Source organism: Octodon degus, unplaced genomic scaffold (assembly GCF_000260255.1).
Source record: "Octodon degus isolate 3935 unplaced genomic scaffold, OctDeg1.0 scaffold00009, whole genome shotgun sequence".
NCBI classification, from domain to species: Eukaryota; Metazoa; Chordata; class Mammalia; order Rodentia; family Octodontidae; genus Octodon; species Octodon degus.
The window spans coordinates 8,471,308-8,486,812 of NW_004524585.1; the positions used below are offsets into that span (position 1 = coordinate 8,471,308).

General features: G+C 36.4%; 1 pseudogene; it reads left to right on the top strand.

Annotated features, from left to right (window-relative positions):
• LOC101591181 overlaps nt 1-5,351 on the top strand; it is a 33,340-nt pseudogene extending 27,989 nt beyond the window's left edge.
• Nucleotides 5,352-15,505: the final 10,154 nt, after the last annotated feature.

Sequence of the window (15,505 nt, forward strand, 5' to 3'; positions counted from 1 at the left end):
GTATGCAATGTGTTAATTATTGAAATTGTCCTACTAATTTGATTTGAAACTGTCTCATTGCTATTTGTTTCTCAATAAAATTACGGAAAAAAAATAAAGGGAAATTCTTCTTAAAAAAAAAAAAAGAAAAGTGGTTCTACATCTCTTTTCTCTTACATGGTAATCATGAATATTTTATTTTCTAACTATCAAAGTATGAAATCCCAGTGCACTGTTCCTCTACCCTCTGTTCATCTTCACTGGCTCACATCGATCTAATGCATAGGACTCTAAAGAATGGAAGTGCTATGGAGGAAAACAACCCCAGCATGGTCCAGAATCAAGTTCCTGGGACAATCATGCTTTCAGGATATCCCTCCTTTTACTTCAGCTTCCTTTGGCTTACCTATAGAAGTGGATGATGAATATTTCATCAGTTCATTGTGGAAATAAAGATGATCATAATGATACTATGTTTCCCAAATGATAGGAGATAGGAGACACTTGTGATGGCAGGAGTGTGGATGGCAGTGTCAACCATTGCTAATATGGTGTCTAAGGAGCTAAATGGGCCTGTACTGTCACCCTGAGGAACATGCTTCCTGACTGTGTACTCAGGAAAGTTTTACTTTACACTTCAATGATCTCCTTGGTAAAATGGACATAACAGTATGCTTAGATGCCTTATAGGGGTGCTGTGAGGTCTTGAAAAGACACAGAATGGAAGGCTTATCAGCAGTGTCTATGGTATGTATTACTATTAGATAAAGGAAGAGTATCTAGTTCCTTAAATCTGAATGAGTGAAGTAACTTTGTGATGCCTGTGAAGGGCAATGGCATGTCTAAAAAGGAATAATGAGAAGCGAGTTGCTCTATCATGTAAGACACTGATTCATTTTGGAAGAAAAACTTGAGTGAAAGAAGTAAAAGTGTTAAGAGGAGAAAGCTCTTCAAATAGCAGCTAACACCTTGAGGCAAAGTGTAGGCGCTCCATGACACTTCATAGCTTCTAAAACAATATTGGCTTCATCTTCTCAGCAACAGCCCCAACCTGATGATATTGCTGATGGTTTTCTACAAATTAAAAAGATAATTTGATTATTTGTATACTATGTTTTGCATTTTCCCTGCCACCACACAAATTCAAATTCTCATTACTTTATTATAAGATTATTGCATTATCTTCCTTATTATTTGCTTCCTTCTAATAAATCCTGCATTGTGCTAATATTATTACAGCAACATTTTTAATAATAAAGTTTTCCAACAAAGAAAAGTGTTTCTACTGTGTACCCCATTACAATCAAAAGTCACTGCAACCCTATGTAGACCTCTCTTTGTAATCCCTCTTCTATTGTATTAATAAGAACCTTTTACTCCATGAAGATTATTCCATCCTTCTAGAGCACTCCTTGGCCCATTTATCCCATTTCTTCCTTTATCCAAATGTCTCTCATTGTTTGAAAACCCTGTTCAAGCTCTCTCTTTACCATTTCTTTAACTTCCCCTAAACGTTCTGTATCATACCATTGTCCTGGTCAACTTTGCTCTTCTCAGAACAAAATACTCAATGCTTCTGCAACTTGAGGCAGAATTTTAATTTGACTCATGGTGTCACAGATTTCAGACTATAGTCAACTGGCTTCAAGGCAGAAACAAGATGATAGAATGTGGGAGGCACAATAACTCCAGGCCTCCAATACTATTGCAAGTGAGTCTTTCTAAATCCTGTGAATCTGCCACATCATGACTCCATGCCACACATCCCTTAATGGTCACCTGAGTGCCTCTGACCTATAAAATTCTCTTGGTGCATCAGCGTCATTAGTGACATTGACTTCCTCTTCCCCTACCTCTGCTGAGCTAAGTTCCTAGTTCTTACCCCACCTATTTCCCATAAGTCTCCTGCTATGCCCGGAGGTAGGACTTCCTGTCAGAGCCCTGTTGCCTAGGTTCCTCGTGCCTTTTCCCTGCAGATGTCATTTCCCTATGCCTCCACTATATATACCCAGCACCTCCCCTGAATAAATGAGACTTGATCAGAATCCTGTCTTGTCTCCATTTCTTGCATCTCCTGTCCTTTGTCCCCTCCTCAATTTCCCGCTCCTCTCCCAGGTGACCTTCATTGACTAACCCGCTGGTTTGGGACAGTAGAAGGGTGTGGGGGAGCTAAGCTACTTACTTCTTTGTGGCCAGGGCACAGAGCACAAGGGAAGAGCAACAGATAAAAAGGGACCAGAAAATAAATCTAGTCCTCAAGATTATGCCTTCGTGACCAACTCACAAATTCCCAGAAACCTGTATCACATGTCTTCCAGGTATCTCTTATACCAGTCAAGTTGACAATCATGACTCATGCTCACAACCACACTCTGACTTCCTGTATCACTTCCTACATATCTTCCATCAGACACATGGTCACTTTTTGTAAAATTTATTTTTTACCTAATCTCTTCAGTAAACAACAAGTACTATTTATAAGTTCTTTTATGTTTTAAATTTATTTAGCCACACATGGTGGAACACATCTGTAATCCAAGGTACTTGGAAGCCTGAGGTAGCAGGATCACAAATCTCTGGGCATTCTGGGATACTTAGCAAGTTCTTGTCTTGAAATCTTTAAAAAGATGCAAGGGTTGGGAATGTAGCTCAGTTTTCCCTAGGTTTAATTCCTCTTGCTACCTGAAAAAAAAAGTTTCAAAATCATAGCCTTAGTGTTATTTACATTACATCTATATTACATTTTCACATAAACACATTTTATCTACCTACACTAAAATTAACTGATGTATTCTAAATGTGTACCTAAATAATAGGCACCATGCTTTCAGACTCAGCTGTCAACTCTTATTTTTGAGTAGCTAAGTAGGAGAATGATCTGACATTTCTATAATTTTGGTATATATCTTGCTTTCTTCAGCACAAGGAAAGGTCTGTTAAGCTAAAATTCCTAGCTGTGAAATTCCCCCTATCGCCTTCCAGCTCAAGTTTTCCTTAAATCAAATGTTATCTCCCACACAGTTAATCCAAAAATAAAATAGCAATGTGGAAGCAGGACAAAGAAGCTGTATTTTATTGGTGTGGCAAAACTCTACCTAAGAGTTATTGCAGAAAGGAAAATTGACAGTAAAATCCTACAATTAGAGTCCTCAATTCCTTAAATAGCTTTTTTCTCAGGGTCTTCTACTCTTTCACATAGGAAATGGCGGTAATCATAATTTAAAGCAATATTCCACTTTCCCTTTTTTACTTACTTCAATTAGGTGAATTCTAGATGGAACCATTATGGAGCTTTCTTCTCATTCCTTCTAGGAAATTAGATTTACAATCAACACGCATGCAGTTTCTACACCCTTCTCTATGATTTATGACACAATACAAATGTGAGTTTTTAATGAGCTACCAGTTAGAAAGGGACCCAAATGAAATGCTTATAAGGAGTATGCTGAGTTAAAGACAAAGAAAAAGCAAGTTTGAGTGAAGCAAACTATATTAATCCTATATGAAAATTACATACAATCTGCAATTTACAGAGTTTTAATTATCCCATTTTGATCCTCATAAAGATCTTATGTTGTGTACATTGGTGATAACCATACTCTGACCTTCTATTCTGTTTCTGCAAAGCATTTCAGGAAAACTGTCAGGCTAAATGGTAAGATAGTTTATCCAAAGTAGTGGTACTAGTCTTCTTCTTCTTCTTCTTCTTCTTCTTCTTCTTCTTCTTCTTCTTCTTCTTCTTCTTCTTCTTCTTCTTCTTCTTCTTCTTCTTCCTCTTCCTCTTCCTCTTCCTCTTCTTCTTCTTCTTCTTTTTCTTCTTTTTGCATTTAGTACACGGTCTGCAGGGTCTCACTACACAGATGGGAGTCATAGTGATCCTCCTGTTTTCAGCCTCCCAAGCCCTGGGATTACAGGAGTGCACCACAAAGCCCAGCTCAATCGTTATCTCAGCGTGCTCCAGGGGCTGGGGCAGCAAGGCATGTAGGGATCGAATCCCAGTCCCAGCACCTGCCTAAGTAGGTGCTTTAAGCTGCTGAGCTATCTTATCGGCCCTAGAATTTTGTTTTTAAAGCAGAAATCCTAACAATAAGAGAGCACAGAATGGTTAGTCTTTTGACAGGCCTCACTCCAGACACAAAACACCATCCATCTCTTCCTCTGACTTCCCTGTCTTATGCTGACAGTGCAGCACTAGCACAAAAAGTGGCTGGAACCTAACTTGTTCAAATAAAGAAATTTTTCCTTTATAAAAGGAATAGGACATTTGGAGGTTATAAAACCTTCAGCAACTTTAGAAAGCTAAGTCAACCACTGAGGTTTGGGGTCCGATCGGTAGCAGGAGCGGAGAGCGGACCCCAGAGGGCCCTGAGCAGCCCCACTGCCACAGCCAGCCCCAGTCACCATCGCCCCAACCGTGAGCAGCGAGGGGAGGCCGGGACCCAGCAGCTGCCCGCCGTCCCCGCCTCAGCGCTGCTGGCACCAAGCCCGGCACTGCGGGCAGCAGCGCAGGGAGCGACGGCCCTGGCGGCCTCAAGTCAGCTGCGCCTGCCGGTGGGGACAAGAAGGTCATCGCAACGAAGGTTTTGGGAACAGTAAAATGGTTTAATGTAAGAAACAGATATGGCTTCATCAAGAGGAATGACACCAAGGAAGATGTATTTGTACACCAGACTGCCATAAAGAAGAATAACCCCAGGAAGGACCTTCGCAGTGTAGGAGATGGAGAGACTGCGGAGTTTGATGTTGAAGGAGAAAAGGGTGCGGAGGCAGCAAATGTTACAGGCCCTGGTGGAGCTCCAGTTCAAGGCGGTAAATAGGCAGCAGACCATAACATTATAGACGCTATCCACGTCGTAGGGGTTCTCCACACAATTACCAGCAGAATTACCAGAATAGTGAGAGTGGAGGAAAGAATGAGGGATCAGAGAGCACTCCCAAAGGCCACGCCCTGCCACACCGGCCCTACCGTGGGCGAAGGTTCCCACCTCACTGCACGCGAAGACCCTGTGGGCGTCAGCCACAGTATTCCAAACCTGCTGTGCAAGAAGTGCTGGAGGGTGCTGACAATCAGGGTGCAGGAGAACGAGCTAGACAAGTGAGACAGAATATGGATCAAGGTAATAGACCACGATTCTGCAGGGGCCCTCCTCACCAAAGACAGCCTAGAGGGGATGGCAATAAAGAAGATAAGGAAAATCAAGGAGATGAGACCCAGGTCAGCAGCCACCTCAACGTCGGTACCGTCGCAACCTCAATTACCGATGCAGACGCCCAGAAAACCGTAAACCGCAAGATGGCAAAGAGACAAAAGCAGCCAAACCAGGGCTGAGCATTCGTCCACTCCTGAGGCTGAGCAGGGCGGGGCTGAGTAAGCGCCGGCTTAAAATCTCTACCATCATCCAGCTTAGTCATCGAGCAAGAAAGAAACGAATAGGAAATTCCAGGAATAAGAAATGAACAAAAGATTGGAACTGAAGACCTTAAGTGCTTGCTTTTTGCCCGTTGACCAGATAACTAAAACTATCTGCATTATCTATGCAGCATGGGGTTTTTATCATTTTTACCTAAAGACGTCTCTTTTTGGTAATGACAAACATGTTTTTTAAAAAGGCCTGTTTTTTCTCAATACATCTTTAAAGATTTTTAAATTGTTTCATATCTGGTCAAGTTGAGATTTTTAAGAACTTCATTTTTAATTTGTAATAAAAGTTTACAACTTGATTTTTTCAAAAAAGTCAACAAACTGCAAGCACCTATTAATAAAGGTCTATAATAATAATAATAATAATAATAATAATAATAATAATAAAAACCACTGAGCTTTATGTGTGTGCTTTTCCGTAGCATCCAAGAATTAGGTTGATTGTCTTTGTTTCTGGTTGGAATTTGGCTTTATTGTTAATAAAACTTGGACATTTATTATTTCAAACAAATAAATATCTTTAACAAACAATGAAACCTCAGCATAACAATAAAAAGGTATTATTTGAGGGAACGACATGAGCCAATATTCTTTTCTTCAACCTGAGAAGCTCTTATATTACAAAACTCACTGTAGTGTGGACTCAGTGGTGACCACCATTAGGAAATGACCATCAGCTAATAGGCCGTGAAGGTGCCCATTTCCCAGACTTGGCTCTGATAAAGGTCCCTCTCAGGTGTGAGATCGCTTCTCCTCACCAAGGAAACCAGAACAGAACTGGCAAATGGCAGAGCTAGAATTCAAATCTGAGTGGCTTTTCTCCCGAAATCCAACACCCTGAGCAGCTGGACTTCTATAACATATTTTTGTCTCTCTGAAGACTTTTTTAGGCTGAAGGAGTCAGATGAGTTGAGAAAATAAAACTGAAGCCCGAGCAATAACAGCCTCCCTGAGATGATTTCAGCCTTTCTACAGAACATGCTAAAGACCAGGAAAATAGTGACAAATTGAATTGATGACCTGGAAAACCAGCTCAGATTAGGAAATGTCAAGTCAGTGTGACTGGCTGAGGGACTAGAAATGAGAGCAGGTAGGATTCTCACACACCCTCCTTCATTTTTGTCTTTTATTTTCTAAGATGAAAGGAAGGAAAAGAGGATAATCTCCAATTCTCTGTAACAAGCCGTGCTTTGTTGTACATCCTACAAGGCCAGTTCACTCATATGCTCTGAGAAGTCTATGCAAAAACTGAAATCCTTATAGAAAGGAAATAAATAGCAAGAAATAGCAGCTAGTGTTTGGCAAAGCTATTTGTAACACAAGTACATCAGAGCCATTAATTCATGTTTCACTCTGCTATGAACCTGAAAATTCTCATTAAAAATAGCATTTCCTGAAGTGCCATGAGGATATATTCACTGTCAAAGTGCCACTTTCTAATTGTCTGCTGAAACCCAAGGAAAGTATTTATGATACTGTTACATTTAAGCTTTTTTTTACAGTATAATAAAAATACATTTGTTTGGTGTAGCAGCCTTGATTCTGACTCATTGTATTTGTTCATATAATCAGTAATCTGCCAGATTTAATACTTTGCTAGTCAGTACAAAAATGCATCCTGAATTTAAGTTGGACTAGGAATAAATTGGTTATCTCTGCCTCAGGAAAATGAATAGATATGCATATAAACTTCCATGAAGGATCCTGTAATATTTATGTAGTTTGGCAATTAAATTTGTAAATTTGCTTTTTCTAGCATAATGTAATTTAAAACAACAGCTAACTTTGTTTGAGAATTCTCTACACATCAGACACTGTTCTAAGTGTTTTATAGGCAGTAATGTATTTAATTCTCTCACTAATCCCATAGAACGGGTACTGTTTTTGTCACCATTTACCACCATTTTACAGAAACAAATTCAGTTATTCAGGGATTAGTGGAACATCTAAGATTTAAACCCAAGCAAACTGAATCTGCTGTGGAGTTCCTCAGCCTCGGCACCACTGATATTCCTGATCATCATTGTGGTGGGCTGTCCTATACAATGTGGACATGGTCACCTCCACAGTGGTGCTGCTAGTGACACAACATCTCCCTGTTGCAATTGTAACAAACAAAAATGCCTTCTAATATGGCCACATTTCATCTGGAAGATAAAAATGTCTCAGAGCACAGATTCTCAGAGGGGGCAATAGTATTCTCAAGACAGCAACATTTAGTGTAGGGGAAGGGTGGGCATGGGATGGGGGCAAAAGGAATCCTAGTCTTTACTTATGGATCATAGATCTAGGTGTTGCATAGATTGTCAGTGGATTTGTAGTATCTGATGAACTTTCATGGAGAGAGATAAGAAAAACAGAAATGTCTAGAAAGTTCCATAGAGAGAAACAAGGGAAACAGTTTAAGAAGCACTGGGCTGGCATTTGTATCTGCGATTTCATTGCTAAACTACAGGAACGGATGTGCAAGTTTGAACGCAAGTGAATGCCAGAGGCAAGGAGACTCTAAGACATCCTCTTAGATGAGGAACCTAACCCTCACCTCCTGAGGCTCATCAGCATCACTTTATCCCTACAGATTGGAATGCTCGAGGTGCCACTTTAGCAGACTATTTTGCAAACATTTTCATTTCAGTAAAACCAGAATAACTATATTTTCCAGGATCAATTTCTTTTCAATTATTTAATGCTGTGTGTATTTCAAAAGAAATGCATCCATATGGTTCTCATTCACTTACTCTTAATTCATCACAATGGTGTTTTGTAGAAGCTAGCTGACAACAAAGGAACTGTATGTGTGTTTTTAAACTTGAAAGGAGAAGTTAGGCTCTGTTTGGCTTAACCAGAATTTAAAATCCTTTTAAGTTTTCCAATACTTGGCTAAGTGTAGTTTTCCCTATTTAATAATCATAATTCAGGTTTTACCTTTGTGATGTAAAGTATTTTATTGTAGAAGAAGCAAGAGAGTGAAAATAATGCATTGCACAAAGAGAGACTTTGAAAACTAGAGCCTAAGAACAAGAATGTGGCCAGAAAATTGTATGTTTTCAGAATACATCGCTTCTGTAATCTGACTAGCACTAGGTAGTACTTAGTAATATAAGAATTACATACCTCTTTTAGAAAGTAGGGTTATAATTGTTAAGTATTTGTATGTTTAGTATAATATTATGTATTTATGGGAGACTTACTAGAAACTTCTCCCACTCCTCTATCTCCATCCCCTTCCCACACACACAATCTTTTAACTTTATGTGCACTTTGTTCTACCCTGTCACTGAAAATAAACAATGACCATCATTAAGGTTAAATATATAGAAAAGAAACATTTAAAAAATCAAACATCCACTTAAGAGTGCTTTGTATCTCGGAAGGAATAAGTCATTCTGACTCTCAAGGAAGATTTTAAACTTTCATACATGTTATATAAAAAGAAAAACAAACAAATGGTTTGGAATAAGTTTTCCAAAATTCTGAACTACCAAGTGGTCAATAGGCCTTTTAATAAGGAGAGATGATGACCCTTTTTTCCCTAAAGAGAATGCAAAGTAGAACTAAAACAGAAAAAATTACAAGTGATTCAGAATTTCACTTAACAAAGTAATATGAATTTCAAGCTATTTGTTGTAGTACATAGTGTTATTCATATTACCAGATATATGCATGGAAAATTAGAAGAAAAAAGAAATTAAGAAGAGAAGAAGTACAAACAATGAAAAAAGAGACTTCTAAATGAAGCAATGAAATCATTTTCCCTAAGTTTTATTATCATCACCAGTGTAGCTTATCCATGTTAGGCAAATTCATCAAAAATAATCAAAAGCACCAAAGCCAAGGCATAATCATAATACACTGAACACAGAACTATGCAGACATTTGCTACTATATATGTCAATATACAAGAGATACACACTTGTTCTATGTCTGTAAGACTGGCTTAGAGATTTCCAAATTGTTTTGTCATATATATGTTTCTAAGAAACAGGTATTTCACCCCAATCCAAATATACTAAATCAAAATCATCATGAAAATAGACCAGAAATGTGCACTTTAAAATTTCTTACTAACATTCATACATAGTAGGCTCTAAGAGCTAGCAATTTAAATCCCAGTAATACTGACTGTTAGGCTAGTACAGAGGATTTAAGGGTCACACCAGAAATGGCAGAAATCTTACCCAGCACAAAACTTCAATAAGTTGTTACAAGCATATGGGCACTTGAAAAACAAAATTTCAAAGGAACAGAGAGAAATGTGGGGTGCTGAAGGTAGTCTTTAATTCTTCTATCAATCAGGGGTAGTCCTGATTACCCCTTTTGTCCAGAAAACTTAAAGTAAAATAATCTGGGGATGTCTTATACTTTGGGGACTTTTCAATTATAAATACTATTACCACTAGAGTACTGAACCCTATGTGACACTCCCAAGGGCTCATGTCTGGGATCTACTGACTCTTGAAAATCCTTAGACAAGGACATTTTACTAAGACCATTTCAGGGACAAGGACTCATTCTCCTGACAAATATTATTCATCCAGAGTTATTAGTTTATTCATCTAGAGTAGAGTCAAAAAGGACTGGGGATGTTCCCTGGATAAAAGAGTGAGTGGGTCAAGGGGGGCTGTTTTTCTTTTGGAAATATAAATGTAATAACTATTTAACAGATGTATGTAATGAGGCCTTAGTAATGTAGGGACAGAAGCACAGGCATGTAGGGACCATATGATACCAGAACTCTATATTGCATGCTTTCTGCACAACCTAGAAAAGGGCCTGCTCTATCTTCCTTATCAGACATATATCCAAACTTTGTTGAACCAAAATTTATGGAATAATTAAGTTCCATCTCTAACATAATTTTTAATATTTAATTAAGGGTTATATTTTCTTACCTGAAGATTAATTGACTTTGATCAATGATTGCTCTTGTTTATTAATATGGAATTAAAGTTGATAGAACCAGAAATAAATTAAAAATTACCATTTTAAGACTGAGTGGTAAAAGGTAAATATTGTTATTTTTTCTAGCTTTTACATTCATTCTAGACATAATAAAGTAGTTGGTGTGTATTTCAGATAACTAAATGTAAATAAAATTTCTAAATAATTTGCACTTTTAAAGCTGAGTGCAGAGTCTGGGAGTGGATCGCTGGCATGCTCTGCTGGCCCCACCCTGGGGCACTCTGAGACTGTAATTAAGACTGGATGTGGTGGCACACACCTATAATCCCAGTGCTTGGGAGGCTGAAAACAGGAGGATCACTATGAGTCTGATCTACATAGTGAGACCCTGTAAATCCTGTACTAAATAAATAAATAAATAAATAAATAAATATTTTGCATTTACTTGAATAAACAATATTACCTTGTCCTTTCACTAAATATGTAAAATTAGATTAGTATGGTGTGATTTCAATTTGTTCATTATAAAATATTCTTTAATTCAAATCACAAAATTTACACTTCAATATTTATACAGGTTAAAATTTCAGAATGGAAAAATAAAAATTATAATACTCTAAAAAAAAGGGATTCAAGAGTATTTCAGAAAATGGAAAGATATTCCTTCTGCCTGGATAGGAAGAACTAACTCTCTCTCTCTCTCTCTCTCTCTCTCTCTCTCTCTCTCTCTCTCTCATACCAGCCATCAAACTAAGGACTTTGCACTTGCTAGAAAGGCACTCATGCTGCTGAGCTATATCACTGGCCCTAAAAGTTGAGAAGGATTTTCTTTTTGGCTGCCTTATGGGCAGGTCTGGTAAAGCAGGTGGAGCTGGGTATTAAACCACAGTATCCTGAGCCTGACTTCATTTTCATGAGCAGATGCTTAAACAACTGAACTAATTAGCAGACCCTCAAGAAGGACCAACATTGTGAAAATACCTATACTCTCAAAACTGTTATAAATATTTAATGCAATCTCTTTCAAAATACCATCCATGTACCTCACAGAGCTAGAAAAAACATTCTTAAAACTTATTTTGACTCAGACACAGCCTAAAATAGCAAAGACAATCATGGGCAACAAAGGCAAGGCAGAAGGCATTACAATTCCTGAGTTGAAATTATACTACAAAGCTACTATGATAAAATCAGCATGGCATTGGAAATGAAAAGACCTGAAGATCAATGAAATACATTAGAAGATGAAAATACAACCACAAACATACTCAGCTTTTTTATCCTTGCAAAGGAGCCAAACAGGTTCAATAGAAGAAAAATAGCCTCTTTAACAAATGGTGATGGAAAAACTGGCTCTCCACATGCAAAAGTTAAAACTAGCCCTGGGTCTACAGCCATGCACTAAAGTCAAAACAGATTAAAGATCTAAACATTAAAACAGAAACACTAAGTCTCCTGGAAGAGAAATTTTGAATACTTAGATGTAGGCAGAGATTTCATGAACAAGAACCAAATTGCACAGGAAATACTGAAAAGAATCAACAAATGGGATGTTCAGTATGTCAAAAGAAATCACCAACAGAGTGAAAAGACAACCCACAAATTGGAATGAAAATACTAACCAATCATCATTCAGGCAAAGGTCATCTATTTAGAATATATAAAGAACTAAAAAAATAATAGGGCTCCAAAATTAAAGAACTTTATTTAAAAAATGGGCATCTGAGATGAATATACATTTCTCAAAAGAAGAAATATAAGTAGCAAATAAATACATGAAAAAAATATCCCTTAGCACTGGCCATTTGAGAAATGCAAATTAAAACAACACTGAGATACCATCTCACCCCAGACAGAATGGATATTATTTAAAAAGGTCAACTGGCAATAAATGCTGAAGAGGCTGTGGGGAAAAAAACAACACTTCTCCACTGTTGTTAGCAATGTAGACTGGTGCAATATATTGATGAAAATTGTCCTACCAAAATTCAAGTAAAGCAAATTTACATATACAATAAGAGATCTATGCAGCAAGTAGCATTTATTACTTGAACGCAAGAATCACTGAACATATAAAAGCCATCAGTCATTAGCACTACATTAAGAAAATCAAGGACAAATACCACATGATCATCTTAACTAATGCAGAAAAGACATCTAAAAAATTTAACATCATTTTATGACTTAAATATTTAACAAACTAGAGAAAGCAATAATTTATCTTAACATAATAAAGCTTATAGAGAAAAAGCTCAAAGCCAACACCACAGTTATTGGTAAAAACATGAAACCTTCCCCTTAAAAACCAAGAAGCAACAAGGTCCAATCTTAGTACTTCTGAATGTAGTTCAGAAACTCTAGACAGAGAAATTAGGCAAGAAAAATAAACATAGGATCAAATTGAAAGGAACAATTTAAATATATCTTTGTTTATAAATCACTTTTTATAAGTAGAAATCTATAAAGGCTTCATTAAGAAAAACAGAATTAATGATTTCAACAAGGTTCTAGAATATAAAATGGGCATACAAAAACCAGTTACATTTATATTTATTGAGAATAAGGAATTTGAACAAGGAATCAAGAAAAGCAATTATATTTCAAAAGCCAAAAAAGAATGAAATGCTTAAAAATAATGCTAACTAAAGGGATGAAAGATATGTATACTGAAAACTAAAAAATTATGAAAAACTTTAAAAAGACACAAAATATTGGAAAACATCCTACATCATGGACTGAAATATATAATGTTATTAAAATACTCATCAGCCCAAAGCACTGTATAGATGCAACACTATGCCTAGCAAAGTCCAATGGTTACTTTTTTGCATAAATAGGAAAACATTTCTAAAATTCATATGAAACCTCTAAGTATTCTAAATAACAAATCAATTTTCAGAAAGAGAAACGAAGTTGAAAGTCTCATACTTACAGATTCCAAAATATATTACAAGGCAGAAGAACAGAAATCAGTATAGTACTAAAGAAATAAACCCACACATATATGGTCAAATGATCTTTGGAAATGCTAATGCTGAATAGTGAGGAAAGGGTATATGCAATGACTGGTATTGGGAAAACGATATTCACTCACAAAAATTAAACTGGACCCCTCTTATATCATACACAAAGCTCATTTCAAAATAGATTAAATATTTAAGGGAAATCTTGAAACTATTAAAATTCTAAAACAGCTCTAGAGTAAAAGTTCCTTGACATAAAAATTGCAGTAAGTACTCAATATGATACCAAAATGTCAGATAACAAAAGATATGCAAGATAAAAATAAATAATTTGGATTATATCCAATTGAAAAGCAAAAGAAACAACAAGATGAAAACTCAGCCTAATGTCTGAGAGAAAATATTTCCTGAAAATGTAAAAAATGTCTACAATAACAACGAGCAAATCTAACAATCCAATTAAAAATTCATCAAGGAATTGACTAGGTTTTCTTTAAAGGAGATACATAAATGGCCAAAAAGGATAGGGCCAAAATGTTGGCTGTCCTTGCAAGCTTTCTTTTTCTCTAATTTTTGGTCTGCAAACTTAAGTTTTTAACCTTCTAGAAGAGAAGTTTAATGGCATTATTACTCTATAACATAGGCAGTTGAACTTAACTTCACTATCTGTCTGAATATCAAACATGTTAGACATAACATGGTACAGATATTTTCCATCAGTATTGATATGTTAAAATTTAAATCCCTACAGAATGTGAAAAAAAACAAAAATCATTTAAAAATAGGAATAAACAATTACATATTTTTACACAGAAATTTAAAAATCTAACCATATAGAGCATTGTAGCAGGACAGTCCAATGACATTTTTTTCTCTCTCATTTCCATTTATTACCTTTTTTTTTTAAACAAACATTTACTTGAGAGACAGAATGGCAGTAATTGGTATGACATGGCAAGTAGTATGCATTTAGAAGACAAGAATGACAGGTATTTCAAGCAAGAATCTAGTATTAAACATTTCTATCATCAATGCAGTTACTTAGTTCACATGTATCAGCACATAGTTAGTTGGGATGAAAATCCTACCAATTAACTGCTAGTTTCAAAAAACCTGCTCAAGATTCTCAGGATCATGCCTTAACCATCTTATGTATATAAATATATGACCCTATCGTTTCAAGGTCAATGAGGACTCAGAACATAGGAGAACCTGTACTGCAACAATCTGTAACTCAGTGGTGTCCCAGATTTACTGATGAAGAAGAGTATAGGGCCACAGAGGAAAGTGATAGATGATGTTTAGTGTGCCTAAGGAGAGTCACATGGAGTGAAAGCATTCTCTCAGGCTTTCACAGAAAGCAAATTGGTCAAGCAATGGCCGTGACTCATCCACATGGCTGACACTGACAAAGGATCTACATACTGCAGTACAAGATTTCAGGGTAAATCCTGATGGGATTTGACTGACCTCTTCAGATAAAAATGTTACATATACGTCTTGCTTTATCTTGGTCTTAATCATCCAGCAGAAAATTATAAACACGAGGTATAAAAAAAGTCATATTAATATCCTGAGCTGTAAAAGGCTCAAGTCAACAACTTCACACATTACCAGTCCTACAGATAACCCACTACTATTATGGACTACTGGAATATATTGGATTATTTTGCTGAATTCACACACCTACAACATTTAAATGGCAATAGAATACCCATCTGTGACAAAACTAAAAAAAAAGGGGGATACAAACGAAGGACCATTTTTTATCTGTATATACAAAATAGGATAGATATATAGCTACTTTCTCTTAATTCAATAAGAAGAAAGATTTGTACTAATAGTGCTTGGACAGGATATCACGTCTGCATCTTGTACTGTGAATAGACACTTAAAAGACAACAATATGCAATGTATTAATTGTTGAAACTGTCCTACAAATTGGTTTTGAAACTGTCTCATTGGTATTTGTTTCTCAATAAAATTAATTTTTAAAATATCCAAAAAACATCTACAAAGATGTTCACATCACCAGTTATCATGGAAATGCAAATCAAAATAAGATATTACTGTACACCTGCTAGGATGATCTTTATAAAAAAATTAAGGTAGAAAGTAACAGTTGTTTATCAGGATACAAAGAAATTGGAATAATTATATACTTTAAAACGTAGTTATGCTGCTTCCAGTTATATATCCAAAAGAATTGAAAACAAGGTCTCAAAGAGATATTTGTATA